Below are 15803 nucleotides of genomic sequence, written 5' to 3' on the forward strand. Positions count from 1 at the left end.
AGTGTTGTGAACAGGTTTGGGCTCCTCATCTAAGAAAAGGTGTGCTGGCATTGGAGAGGTTTCAGAGGAGTCCCACATGGATGATTCCAGGAATGAAAGGGTTATTTCAGTGTAGATGAGGGACATTTGACAGCTCTGTGTCTGTACTCCCTGGAATTTAGAAGGATAAAGGGGGATCTCAGTGAAACCTTTCGAATATTAAAAGGCCTAGACAAAGTAGATGTGGAAAGGGTATTTCCCATGGTGGAGGAGTCTAGGACAAGAGCACACAGCCTCAGGATAGAGGGATGTCCATTTATAACAGGGATATCGAGAAATTTCTTTTGCTGGGGGTAGTGAATTTTTGGAATTTGTTTCCACAGGCAGCTGTGGAGGCAAGATTGTTGGGTGTATTTACAGCGGAGATTGATAGGTTCTTGATTAGTCACGACATCAGAGGTTACGGGGAGAAGGCCGGGGAGTGAGGCTGAGGAGGGGAGAAAGGATCAGCCATGATTGAATGGCGGAGCAGACTCGATGGGCTAAACGGCCTAATTCTGCCCCTATGTCTTATGGTGTCATGGTCTAAAATGTGCACAAATACACGCGTATGTTTACAATATAAACAGCAGTATAAAGAGTGGTTTAAAGTGTTTATAGTGCAGTGCAGTGATTGGGTAATAGACGGGTTGAGGGGTGGGCAAACTAGAATGGTTGATCAGATTAACTGCCTGGGGCAAGAAACTTTTAAGGTGGTGTAAAGATTTTTTTGCTTAAGTATCTCTGTAACGTTTTCCAGAAGGGAGCTTTTGGAAAAGGCACTTTACTGTGTAGTGTTTGCAATGGTATGTCTTTGTCCTGGACACATACAAAGGAGATTAATTATTAATTCAATTGCTATCCATCATTTTGCCCGACTACAGAAAGTCTCTTTTTTTTTCCCCTCTCATTACCATCCCCACCTCTGCCATTCAGGCTAACCTCTAATGAAGGATCTTTGACCTGCAACATTAAATTGTTTCCCCTTTCACAGACACTGCGTGACTGGCTGAATTTTTCGAGCATGTCTATTTTTGTATGAGACTGCGTCGTCGGCAATTTTATTGGTTTTCTTCATTCTCAAGTGAAGCTAGGCACTGGTTGTAAAACTTAATATTTTAGAGAGAAGACAGACAGCTGAGACAGGAGAGATGGGGTAGGTGAGAAAAGAAATAAACATGGAACAAAAATACAGAGGGATATTTAATGACATAAAGGAACAATATACACACAACGGAATCTACAGATGCTGGAAATTCAGAGCAACATACACAAAATGCTGAAGGAACTCAGCAGATCAGGCAGCATCAATGGAGAGGAACAAACAGTCAACGTTTCAGGCTGAAACCCTTCACCATGAATGGAAAGGATGGGGGCAGAAGCCAGAATAAGAATGAAGCCAGAGTATAGGAGTTGGGATGTAATGTTGAAATTGTACAAGGCATTGCTGAGGCCAAATTTGGAGTATTGTGTACAGTTTTGGTCACCAAATTATAGGAAAGATGTCAACAAAATAGAGAGAATACAGAGAACATTTACTAGAATGTTACCTGGGTTTCATCACCTCAGTTACAGAGAAAGGTTGAACAAGTTGGGCCTTTATTCTTTGGAGCGTAGAAGGTTGAGGGGGGACTTGATAGAGGTATTTAAAATTATGAGGGGGATAGATAGTTAACGTGGATAGGCTTTTTCCATTGAGTGTGGGGGAGATTCAAACAAGACATGAGTTGAGAGTTAAAGGGCAAAAGTTTAGGCGTAACATGAGGGGGAACTTCTTTACTCAGAGAGTGGTAGCTGTGTGGAACGAGCTTCCAACAGAAGTGGTTGAGGCAGGTTCAATGTTGTCATTTAAAGTTAAATTGGATAGGTATATGGACAGGAAAGGAATGGAGAGTTATGGGCTGAGTGCAGGTCGGTGGGACTAGATGAGAGTAAGAGTTCAGCACGGACTAGAAGGGCCGAGATGGCCTGTTTCCATGCTGTAATTGTTATATGGTTATAATGAAGGGGGAGGGGAAGGAGTACAAGCCGGTAGGTGATAGGTGAGATCAGGTGAGTGGGAAAGTAGGTGTGTGGGGAAGGGCTAAAGATGAAAGAATCTAATAGGAGTGAAGAGTGTTCTATGGGATGTTTGATAATTTTTAATCAAAATAAATCTTAAAATATTGGTAGTGTAGCTGTTTGCAAAATGCTATAACAGTGCCAGCAACATAGGTTCATTTCTTCCACTGCCTGATAATATATTCTCCCCAAGACCACTGTTGATTCTCCAGGTTCTTTGGTTTCTTCCCAGATTCCAAAGACAAATGGGTTGTTAGGTTAATTGGTCACGTTGGTGTAAATGTGCAGCACATGCTCGTTGGGCTGGAAGAGCCTGTTACAGTGCTCTATCTACAAGTAAATATGTAAATAAATTGATGGCTTGACAAACAAACAACCATTTTGTTCAAATTAGGTTCATACAATGCTTCCTCAAAGTCCAAGGTACATTTATTATCAAAGTGTGTGTAACTTAAGATTTGTTTGAAAGGACCCAATTTTTAAAAATGACCAACACCCAATGCAGAGACAGAGGGAAAAACAAACAAATCATGCAAACAATAAAAGCAAGCAACAGCATTCAGAAGGAAATTGAGTCCATAGATCCGAGGCCTGGAGCAGCCAGAGTAGGCCCAAAGCCTCAGTCTCTGTTCATCACAGAGTAGGGCGAATGGCTGCAAAGCTTGCAGAATCAAAACCCAGAGCAGCCGGAGCAGTCTCACAGCCTCAGTGCCATGGAGGGAGGAGTAAACATCATAGAAGAGCGAGTAGATTCGTCCCAAGCCCCGAGGACATCCTGCGATCTTGACACCCTGCCTTTTCAGTATATCTGGGAAGAAAGTGTTATTAATGAAGTGTTCAGTTGTATTTCTTGCTTTGTGAACCACCAGTAAGCTGTCGCCCAATTTCAGTAACGCCATCTTAAACCAAACCCTAATTTTCATGCTCATTTTATCTTCAGTCAGTTTCCTGTTGCTGAGTGCAGTTGGATAATAGAAAAGCTGCAGAGAGAGGGAGTACCTCAGTACATCCCTTTACACCAGCAAGAGAATCTACATCAGGCATTATTATCAAAGGACCCTATCATCTGCCCTGTTCCATCTTTTTGCTGCTGCTACTAGGGAGGTGGTAGAGAAGCCTGTAGTGTCACAGCACCAAGTTCAGGAACACCTACTTCCCTTCAACTATTCAGTTTTTGGACCAACTAGCACAACCCTATCACTACCTCAGTTTAGCAAAACTGTGACCACTTTGCCTACTTTGTACTATTTTGGACCTGTACTTAACATTCTAATTGCATTTTTTCTGATTAATTGTACAATTTATGTATTTTTTCCTGTGAATGCAGCTTCTGATTATGTTTGCCTGTAATGCCTCTGCAAACGAGCTGATTGCACCTGTGAATACATGTACATGTGCAGAAGAAAATAAACTTGACTTTGAGGTTATGGTTCCCAATACCTAAAAAAGTACCTCTTTACTTCCCCTTGGGTGGTGTCCTCCTTCCCTTTCTCCTATGGTCCACTCTCCTCTCCTATCAGATTCCTTCCTCTCCAGCCCTTTACCTTTCCCACCTATCCAGCTTCACCCATCACCTTCCAGCTAGTCCTCCTTCCCCTCCTCATCAAATTTTTATACTGGTATCTTCCCCTTATTTCTCAGTCCTGAGGAAGAGTCTTGGCTCTGACTTGTACAAACTGATATTTGTTGCATTGTGGCAGCAGGATGTAAAATCACAAAAATACAAAAAAGTATCGTGAGCAGTTATGCAAGAAAGGATGTGCTGATGTTGGAGAGAGCTCGGAGCAGATTCAGGAGGATGATTCTGGGAATGAAAAGTTTATCATATGAAAAGCATCTGATGGCTCTGGGCCTGTACTCACTAGAAATTAGAAGAATGAGGGGGATCTCATTGAAACCTATCAAATGTTGAAAGACCTAGATAGAGTGGATGAGAAGAGAATGTTTCCTTTGGTGGGTGAGTCTAGGATCAGAAGACACAGCCTCAAAATAGAAGAATGTCTATTAGGACAGAGATGAGGATGAGTTTCTTTGATCAGTGGGTGGCAAATCTGTAGAATTCTTTGCCAAAGGAGGGTGTGGAGGCCAGGTCACTGGGTGCTTTTAAGGCAGAGGTTGATAGGTTCTTGATTAGTCAGGATGTGAAAGGTTATGAGGAGAAGGGAGGAGAATGGTGTTAAGAGGAATAGCAAATCAGCCATGATGAAACAGCGGAGCAGACTCGATGGGATGAATAGCCTAATTCTGCTCCTATGTCTTATGGCCTTATGGATAGTGATGGAGTCTGCCCTCTTGAAGCACTGCCTCTTGAACGTGACCTTGGAGGAGGAGGGGTTGTGCCAAAGATGGTGCTGGCTGAGTTTACAGCCCTCTGCAGCCTCATGCAAACCTCTCCATTGAAGGTTCCATACCAGGCTGTGCTGCAACCAGTCTGAATGCTCTCTACCATATACCTATAGAAATTTGTAAGAGGCTTTGGTGACACACCCAATCTCAGCAAACTCCAAACAAAGAAGAGCCACTGACTGCACTCAGGGCAGAATCTTTGAGATGTCGACATCCAGGAACTTGAAAACATTCATCCTTTCCACTGCTGCCACCTCAGTGAGGAACAACTTGTTCTTCTGGCTTCCACTTCCAGAAGTCCACAATTAATTCCTTGGTCTGACTGACATTGAGCATGTCGTTCTGACACCACCCAACCAGCTGGTCCATCTCACTCCTGGATCTTAGATCCCATTGCCATCTGAGAAGCTACCTGTCACAATGGGATGCTGGAAACAGACCCAAATGCAAGACACAGACACTGAAGTACAAGGAACAGGACTTGACTAGAGAAGGGACGTGACAGGATTCAGGCAAGGAGCAGGGACAAGAACGCAGAGTTGGGCTAGGGAAAGCGGGACCAGGACTAGGAACCATGGACTAGGAGACAAGGCTTGGACTCCGAGCCCAAGACTTTACAAGGACCCAGAACCTGGGTCTTGCCTTGATCTCGCCTTGGTCTCAGACCCCAGAACCACACAAGGACATGACATGGCTTCAGGACAGGACATGGCTGGGGTCAAGAGGCCTGAGCTTGGAGACAAGGCTCAGACTCCGAACCTGAGACTGGACAAGGACCCAGAACCTGGGCCTTGCCTCGGGCTCAGACCCCAGAACCAGGCAAGGACATGACATGGTCTTGAGCTTGGCTTGGGATCCTCGAGGCTTGGGGTCTTGGGTCTGAGCCTGACTTGGGATCCTCGAGGCTTGGAGTCTTGGGTCCTGAGCCTGGCTTGCGATCCTCAAGGCTTGGGGTCTTGGAGCTCAGAGACAGACTGGGAACCAAACATCAACATTCAACAAGCCAGGACTCATTTTTAACACAACACTAACATGAGACAGGACAGAACATAGACATAGAACTAGGAATTATCCCAAGACAAGTCAGGACTCAACTTCTCCACACCAAGGTGGGACAGGTCCACCTGTTGGGTAACAGCAGGACAGCCAGACTTACCCAACAGAGGCAAAGACAGGACAAGACATGTTCTTGGCCCCCCCCCCCCCACAGGGCAACAGAAAAACAGCCTGACTTACCCCACAGAGGCAAGGACAAGAAGAGACAAACACCAAAGAACAACAGACAGTTCCAGCTCTGCTCTAAGGTAGACCCAAGTCTCAGTTCAGCCAGCAACCTCAGCTGGCTACAGAAACAGCCAGATCCCTATCCAGGCTAGAGTGGCTGGCAGCCACTCAGCTGGCCCAGGAAACAGCCAAATCCATACTGCAAAGACTACTCCAACAAGTGGCAACAAGGCCCCATGAAGCAGTGGTCCTCCAACCAGGCCTAGAGATCAGAAATGGTTTCACTAGCCTTCCATCAGCAGGTTGCACCAAGGGGGACTGACAAGACAAACCAGCAGCCCATACTCAACCCCAAAGCTACTTATATTGCAAGCCCAAAGATGGGAATCAGGTGCCTATGATTAACTCAAAAAAGGGTCAGCTGGAAGACCCGGAGTCCTGAGTCCACGGACCGGACCGTGAACCAGAATGGGGACTTCACGGACTGGACCATGACACTACCAAAAACAATGGTAGAATAATTAAAGAATTTTGAATGAATGACTGAAACTGATGGAATTTTCTCCCCAAAAGCTTGATTTTGGTAAAAAGAAAATCCAATTTTCTGCCTGGCAGGTATCAAATAAGAACTGGCTGCCACCTGCACAGAATAATCCCCACTGATTCTGATGATTCTGTCAATTTCCATTTTCTTCTGACCAAACTGCATTCTCCTTAGGTCTTGCTGTTTTGGTTTTTAAGAGGAGCTTGTTCTATTTCTGACTGGCTACAAATTAAGCTTTTAGCAATGTGTGTGAGTGTGTGTCAATCTGATTAGCTGGAAGGATTAGCACATGAGACAACTCATTGGGCTCAAAGGTTCTGGCAAAAACTGGCGTAAATTTTCCATTATAATCCCAATGGAATTACTCACTGAAAGGTATAGCATTGTTCTCTTTCTAGCAGTTTGCTGTCTGTCGCATTGAGATAAGATTTACCATCTCTAAAACTCGATGTTTAATTGTCATGACTGCAAAATAAAATGACAGTTTTTCAGGAAAAGTATCAAAATTCTCATTAACTCATTGATCATTAATGATTTCCAGGAAGGTGACATACTCACTGGTCCAGTACTCGCTGGAGTTTAGAAGAATGCTGGAGGATCTCATTGAAACCAATCAAATATTGAAAGGTTTAGATGTAGTGGATGTGGAGAGGATGTTTCCAAGAGTCGGGGAGCTGAGGACTAGAGGGCACAGTCTCAGAATATGAGGGCATCCCTTTAGAATAGAGATAAGGAGGAATTCGTTTAGCCAGAGGGCAATAAATTCATTGCCATAGACAGCTGTAGAGGCCAAGTTATTGGGTATATTTAAAGTGGAGGTTGATAGGTTCTTGATTAATAAGAACATTGGAGGTTACAGGGAAAAGACAGGAGAATGAGGTCGAGAGGGATAATAAATCAGTCATGATAGAATGGCAAGGCAGACTCGATGGGGCAGATGGCCAATTTTTTTTCTTATGTCTTATGGCCTTGTGTTTTGAGTGGACTCAACAGTGATTGCTGAAATAGCAGGCAGTCAGGTCTCTCACACAACACTCTATCTCCCTCATCCTTCTTTGTAAGTAGACGGATGAAGATAACAAGAACATCCACACTTACCAATTTTTTTCACCACTGTGGTGGTGTTTCAGCTCTCTCTAACCCTTTGCTGGTGTGAGATTGACACCTCAAAGAGGACCACAACCTTGTCGTAGGGTTTGGAGGCTTGTGATTCTCAATAACCTGGGGAGCAATGTATGTTGGCTGGAATCAGGGCTTTATATTTTGGCTCTTGGTAGGGTCACCCACATCAAACAGGTCAAAGGGTAGAGGCCACTCTAAGAGTGCCCAGTCCTCCAGTTTGGGGGTTCAGCTCAGGGCTAACAACCCTGACTGGCAAAACAAAACTGTTACAGAAACACAATGAAGAATCCTTATACATCTGAGTGTGATGGTATTCCTGAGTCTCCAGCCAGGACTTGTGTGACTGACAGTAGTGAAAGCTGAGAGGAAGCTACTGACATGATGAAGGAAGCCCTGAACGCCGCCAGTGATGGAGGACATTCATTGCTGCCCTAAATGCCAGTGGCGTAACAGGCAGTAAGTGAGATTGACAGAAAGAACACCCATTGTTGGAGCCTTGATAATCTGCCCTGCCTATATATATATCTTGCAGGTTTCTGTGTTATTCACATGTGGAGAGTGGTAAACTCTGCCCTGTCCATCACGGCCCATTTCACGGTGTGTTGCTTCAGGAAGCATTGCAGTTAGAGTAATGCTTTTACAGAGCCAGTCACCCAGATTCAATTACGAGTTTGTATATTTACATAATCTTTCCATGATCATGTGGGTTTCCTTAGTGTGCTCCAGCTTCCACCAGCATTCCATAGATGTACAGGATAGTAGGTTAATTGGTCAGGTGGATTAATTGGGTGGTGCAGGCTCGTTGGATGAATACAGGGAGGCTATTTCAGCAAGGCTAATTATATCATTGGTACTCCCGCCACCCTAGCTATTCTATTTTCCCTCTTCTACCTTCCTTTTTCATTTTGTATACATCATGGTAACAGGCCCTTCTCGCCCAACAAGCACAAACTGCCCAGTTGCACCTATGTGACCAAATAGCCTACTAACTGGTACGTCTTTGGACTGTGGGAGGAAACCGGAGCACCCAGAGGAAACCCATGCAGTTAGACAATAGACAATAGGTGCAGAAATAGACCATTCGGCCCTTCGAGCCTGCACCGCCATTCTGAGATCATGGCTGATCATCTACTATCAATACCCGGTTCCTGCCTTGTCCCCATAACCCTTGATTCCCTTATCCATAAGATACCTATCCAGCTCCTTCTTGAAGGCATCCAGAGAATTGGCCTCCACTGCCTTCTGAGGCAGTGCGTTCCACACCTCCACAACTCTCTGGGAGAAGAAGTTCCTCCTCAACTCTGTCCTAAATGACCTACCCCTTATTCTTAAACCATGTCCTCCGGTACTGGACTCTCCCAGCATCTGGAACATATTTCCTGCCTCTATCTTGTCCAATCCCTTAATAATCTTATATGTCTCAATCAGATCCCCCCTCAATCTCCTTAATTCCAGCGTGTACAAGCCCAGTCTCTCTAACCTCTCTGCGTAAGACAGTCCGGACATCCCAGGAATTAACCTAGTGAACCTACGCTGCACCTCCTCCACAGCCAGGATGTCCTTCCTTAACCCTGGAGACCAAAACTGCACACAATACTCCAGGTGTGGTCTCACCAGGGCCCTGTACAAATGCAAAAGGATTTCCTTGCTCTTGTACTCAATTCCCTTTGTAATAAAGGTCAACATTCCATTAGCCTTCTTCACTGCCTGCTGCACTTGCTCATTCACCTTCAGAGACTGATGAACAAGTACTCCTAGATCTCTTTGTATTTCTCCCTTACCTAACTCCACACCGTTCAGATAATAATCTGCCTTCCTGTTCTTGCTCCCAAAGTGAATAACCTCACACTTATTCACATTAAACGCCATCTGCCAAGTTTCTGCCCACTCACCCAACCTATCCAAGTCACCTTGAATTCTCCTAACATCCTCATCACATGTCACACTGCCACCCAGCTTAGTATCATCAGCAAACTTGCTGATGTTATTCACAATGCCTTCCTCTAAATCATTGACGTAAATTGTAAACAGCTGAGGTCCCAATACCGAGCCCTGTGGCACCCCACTAGTCATCACCTGCCATTCCAAGAAACACCCATTCACTGCTACCCTTTGCTTTCTATCTGCCAACCAGTTTTCTATCTATGTCAATATCCTCCCCACAAGGCCATGAGCTCTGATTTTACCCGCAAATCTCCTATGTGGTACCTTATCAAAAGCCTTCTGAAAGTCAAGGTACACCACATCCACTGGATCTCCCGTGTCTATCTTCCTGGTTACATCCTCAAAAAACTCCAATAGATTAGTCAAGCATGATTTGCCCTTGGTAAATCCTTGCTGGCTTGGCCCAATCCTATCACTGCTATCAAGATATGCCACTATTTCATCTTTAATAATGGACTCTAGCATCTTCCCCACTACTGATGTTAGGCTAACAGGGCGATAGTTCTCTGTTTTCTCCCTCCCTCCTTTCCTAAAAAGTTGGATAACATTAGCCATTCGCCAATCCTCAGGAACTGATCCTGAATCGAAGGAACATTGGAAAATGATCACCAATGCATCCGCAATTTCCAGAGCCACCTCCTTTAGTACCCTAGGATGCAGACCATCTGGACCTGGGGATTTGTTAGTCTTCAGTCCCATCAGTCTACTCATCACCGATTCCTTCCTAATGTCAATCTGTTTCAGTTCCTCTGTTACCCTATGTCCTTGGCCCATCCATACATCTGGGAGATTGCTTGTGTCTTCCCTAGTGAAGACAGATCCAAAGTACTTATTAAATTCGTTTGTCATTTCTCTGTTTCCCATAACAATTTCTCCCAATTCATTCTTCAAGGGCCTAACATTGTTCTTAACTATCTTCCTTCTCTTCACATACCTAAAAAAAACTTTTGCTATCCTCCTTTATATCCCTAGCTAGCTTGCGTTCATACCTCATTTTTTCTCCCCGTATAGCCTTTTTAGTTAAGTTCTGTTGCTCCTTAAAAATTTCCCAATCATCCGTCTTCCCACTCACCTTAGCTCTGTTATACTTCTTTTTTAATGGTATCTCTGACTTCCTTTATCAACCACTGTGGCCACTTTCCCCCCTTTGAATCCTTCCTTCTCCGGGGGATGAACTGATTTTGCACCTTGTGCATTATTCCCAAGAATACCTGCCATTGCTGTTCCACTGTCTTTTCTGCTAGGATATCCGACCAGTCAACTTTGGCCAGCTCCTCCCTCATGGCTCCATAGTCTCCTTTGTTCAACTGCAATACTGACACTTCTGATCCGCCCTTATCCCTCTCAACTTGCAGATAAAAACTTATCATATTATGGTCACTACCTATGGCTCTTTTACTTCAAGATCACTTATCAAATCCTGTTCATTGCACAACACTAAATCCAGAATAGCCTTATCCCTGGTCGGCTCTCATACAAGCTGCTCCAAAAATGCATCCCTTAGGCACTCTACAAACTCCCTATCCTAGGGTCCAGTACCAACCTGATTTTCCCAGTTCACCTGCATGTTGAAATCCCCCATAACTACTGCGACACTTCCTTTGCCACATGCCATTGTTAGCTCGCTCTTCAACTTGCACCCAATATCCATGCTACTGTTTGGGGGCCTGTAGATAACACCTATTAGGGTCTTTTTGCCCTTACTGTTCCTCAGTTCTATCCACACTGATTCTACTTCTCCTGATTCTACGGGAAGTTACGGGAAGAACGTACAAACTCCTTACAGACAGTGGCAGGAATTAAATACGGGTTGCTTGTGCTGTAATGGCATTATACTAACCGCTATGCTACCATGTCATCTGCTTGAAAACTCAAACACGAGTAGAGCTTCTTCCCACAGCTATTTCTCTCTTGAGCCAGTCATCTCTTTCACATCCCCTTCCCATTGGTGCTGCCATATTCTAAGGCTATTTTTCAGGATTACAGCAGCTTTATTATCACTGACATACCATATGTTGTACAATTTGTTGTTCTGTGGCAGCAGGACAGCATAATACATAAAACTGCTGCAAGTTACTAGAAGAAATGAACAAAAAAAATAAAGCAGAAGGAGAGCAAAATAGTGAAGTGGTGTTCCTGGGTTCATGAACCGTTCAGAAACCTGATGAAGGAGAGGAAGAAGCTGTTCTTTAAACATTGTGTGAGAGGGTGCCTTCAGGCTCCTGTACCTCCTCCTAGATGGTAGCAATAAGATGAGGGGATGTCCTTATTGATGGATGCCACACTTATGAAGCATCACCTCTTGTAGATGCTCCCACTGTGGGAGGGTTGTGTCCACGATGGTGCAAGCTGAATCTGCAACACCTCTGCAGCTTTTTTTAATCCTGTGCAGTGGCACTTCCATACCAGACGGTCATGCAGCCAGTGAGGGGCACTCCGTTTGTGGGAACTTGTGAGAATGTTTAGTCATAGTCATATTTTATTGATCCCGGGGGAAATTGGTTTTCGTTACAGTTGCACCATAAATAATAAATAGTAATAAAACCATAAATAGTTAAATAGTAATATGTAAATTATGCCAGGAAATAAGTCCAGGACCAGCCTATTGGCTCAGGTCTGACCTTCCAAGGGAGGAGTTGTAAAGTTTGACGGCCACAGGCAGGAATGGCTTCCTATGACACTCGGTGTTGCATCTCGGTGGAATGAGTCTCTGGCTGAATGTGCTCCAGTGCCCAACCAGTAAATTATGTAGTGGATGGGAGACATTGTCCAAGATGGCATGCAACTTGGACAGCATCCTTTTTTCAGACACCACCGTCAGAGAGTCCATTTCCATTCCCACAACATCACTGGCCTTACGAATGAGTTTGTTGATTCTGTTTGTGTCTGCTACCCTCAGCCTGCTGCCCCAGAACACAACAGCAAACATGATAGCACCGGCCACCACAGACTCGTAGAACATCCTTAGGATCATCCGGCAGATGTTAAAGGACCTCAGTCTCCTCAGGAAATAAAGATGGCTCTGACCCTTCTTGTAGACAGCCTCAGTGTTCTTTGACCAGTCCAGTTTATTGTCAATTCGTATCCCCAGGTATTTGTAATCCTCCACCATGTCCACACTGACACCCTGGATGGAAACAGGGGTCACCGGTACCTTAGCTCTCCTCAGGTCTACCACCAGCTCCTTAGTCTTTTTCACATTAAGCTGCAGATAATTCTGCTCACACCATGTGACAAAGTTTCCTACCGTAGCCCTGTACTCAGCCTCATCTTCAATGAACACATTGAGCCCAGGATAGATCTCCAGGTGCACCCCAGTGTATATGAAATTGAAATTGTTCAACTGGTGACTCCTCGATGAGGACTGGTATGTGTTCTCTGGACTTCTCTTTTCTAAAGTGCACAATCAACTCGTTGGTTGCACTGACGTTGAGAGCAAGATTCTGGTTGTGACCCCACTCAACCAGCCCATCTATCTCACCCTGTACATCTCCTCTGCACCATCTGAGATTCTGCCAACAACAGTTGTATTTTATTTATTTATTTATTTATTGAGATACAGTACGGAATAGGCCCTTCAGCCTTTCGAGACACACCACCCAGTAACTCCCGATCTAATCCTGGCCTAATCACAGGACAATTTACAATGACCAATCAATCTACCAACTGGAACGTCTTTGGACTGTGGGAGGAAACCGGAGCACCCGGAGGAAACCCACGCGTCACAGAGAGAATGTACAAACTCCTTACAGGCAGCAGTGGGAATTGAACCTGGGTCACCTGCACTGTAAAGCATTGTGCTGACCACTAGGTTACCGTGCCGCCCTATTCAGCGAATTTATATCTCTATTAATTCTCTCTCTGTTAGTTATCCAGTTATTGTCACTTGGCACGACCTCAGATTGCAGCACCGACTTTTCCACATTGCTATATTTATTATTACCAGGCATCCTGCGTTTTCCGTGAACTTCTCACGAGCGAGGAAGTTCATTGCACCCTGGTGTCTATAACAATCATTTTCTAGAAAGCAGTGAAACTTTGGAATTTTCTCCTGCAGAGAGGCTTGGAGGTCGGGTCACAGGAGGAAGCTAAAGAGGAGGCAGATACATTTTTGCAAAATCAGGGAATTTTGAAAGAGAAAAAGAATAACAGCTTTATTTGTCATGTGTACTGTACACAGAAAGATATATTGAAATGTGACAGTTGCGCTAAATCAAATCAGAAAGGATTGCACTATCCATCCCATAAGTGTCAACATGCTTCTAGCATCAGTCTAGCGTGCCCACTGTAACTGTATTTCTTTGGAATGTGAGAAGAAACTGGAGCACAGAGGAAACTTGCATGGTCATGGGGAGACCCGTAATTGGGAAACTACCACAGAAGGGAAGATGAGGACTGAGCCAGATCGACCTAGATCATGCTTAATAGCAGAGTGGGCTTGAAGGGCTGAGTGGCCTATTTTCTGACATGCACTGACTCCTGGTAACTTTGTTGATCTCCGGATAAAAGCTGCGTTGAATGGAATAGCTTGAGTGATTGAATGCATGAAACGGTCGAGTAAAGTAACACACCAACTCAGCAGGGTGTGAGAGCTACTGGGCATTTACAGTCGAAGTATTTGTTTCTGTCAGAGCACACACATGGGAAATTTACACTCATTTGCAAATAGCTATTTCAATTGTTTGGATAACCAAATTTAGAAATGCTTATCATGCATGCTATCCTGCTTGGGGCTACACCATAGTGTAACTATTACAATGCCAGTTATCAGCAATCAGGGTTCAATACCCATCGCTCTCTGTAAGAGTTTGTACATTCTCCCTGTGACCACCTGGGTTTTGTCTAGGTGCTCGGTTTCATTACCAAAGATGGTGAGTGAGGCATGGGCATGCTATGTGGTGTCAGAAGTGTGGCGGCAATTGTGGGCCGCCCAGCACATGCTCGCTGATTTGATTGATGCAAACAACACACTTCACTTAATGTCTCAATGTACATGTGACAAATAAAGCTAATCTTAAAATTTTTTTAAAAATTAACTGTCAAAACACATTTTTCCATCTGAAATCGACTTTTCTTCAAGGTGATAAAGGGTGTCTGTGCCACAGATCATGTTATTCAGAAGCTTTGTCACTCACGTTTCCTCTATCTCCATCACAGTGAAAAGTAAATCTATTATCAAAGCACATATATGTCACCATATACTAACCCGAGATTCATTTTCTTGCAGGCATTTATGGGAAAATAAAATAAATACAATAGAATTTATGAAAAACTATACAGGAAGAAAAAGAATTTCAGGATATATATTGTATACATTTCTCTGACATTAAATGTACCTTCGAAACCTTTGAAACCTAACCAAATGCTGACAAACAACCAATGTGCAAACAATGACAAACTGTGCAGGAATGAATGAATGAACAAATAAATAAATAGATGAATAATGGAAGAAAGAAATGATCAAATAAACAAATGAATAAATAAATACATAGGCAGATTCAGAAATTCCAAATGTAATTTCTCTGTGTTTAAGGAGTTTGTTCTCAGAATCAGTGATAATAAACATGATTCTAACATCTGTCATAAAATTTGCTACTTTGACAAAGCAGTACAATGCAACCATTATAAGTTAGATTAAGAAATATATAGAAAATGATAACCATATTCCAAAGAGAGAGCAAATTAGTGAGGTAGTATTCGTGGGAATGAGGAGTACTCTAGTTTCTTCCTTCATTCCAAAGCTGTACAGTTTAGTAGATTAACTGGTCACACGGATGTGATTGGGCAGCACAGGCTCATTGGGCTGGAAAGGCCGGTTACAGTGCTGTTTCTCGAAATAAATAAATGCATAAATTACTTGAGAAATTGCAAACATAATTGCCCTGCTGAAAATTAGGATTATTCTCCATCATTGCACAAACAGTGTCTGCTCAATGAAGCTGACGTTTGTTCTCAGTGGACCAGGCAACGCCTTCTCTCTGACAAGGGATTTTTCTCGCTTTAGCTGTCCTCGTAGATTGACTTTACATCTGATGTCAGATTTTCCAGACCATTGCTTTGCTTCTCATCTTTTATCAGTGACAGAAATGCTGCAGGGTCCATTTGCTCCCTGCCTGTATTGCAGGCTACTGCAGCAGAGAGTAATTTTCTGTCAGGTAAGGAGGGGGAGCGGTGCACGGTTAGGGAATTCTTTTGATATGCCCAGGTCCTATTTATCACCTTCTGGTCTCATTGTCTCTCAGCCCATCCAGGAGGAAGCATCAAACTAATCTTGATGCTGATGTGTCATGTATCATGGGCTAGAACGTGTAATATACCCAAATCTACGAGGCTTGCACTAAAGTGGATCAGCACTCATTTCCTCCACATCAGTGGGAAGCAGGGTATTTCCTTCCGAGCACAATGTAAATACCATTGTGTCTGTTGCAAGACTTGAGGGCCTGAGTTGTAGGGAGAGGGTAGGTCGGACATAGAACGTAGAACACCACAGCACAGTATAGTCTCTTCAACCCACAATGTGTGCCAACCTTGAACCTACTCTGAG

Source organism: Mobula hypostoma, chromosome X2 (genome assembly GCF_963921235.1).
Source record: "Mobula hypostoma chromosome X2, sMobHyp1.1, whole genome shotgun sequence".
NCBI classification, from domain to species: Eukaryota; Metazoa; Chordata; class Chondrichthyes; order Myliobatiformes; family Myliobatidae; genus Mobula; species Mobula hypostoma.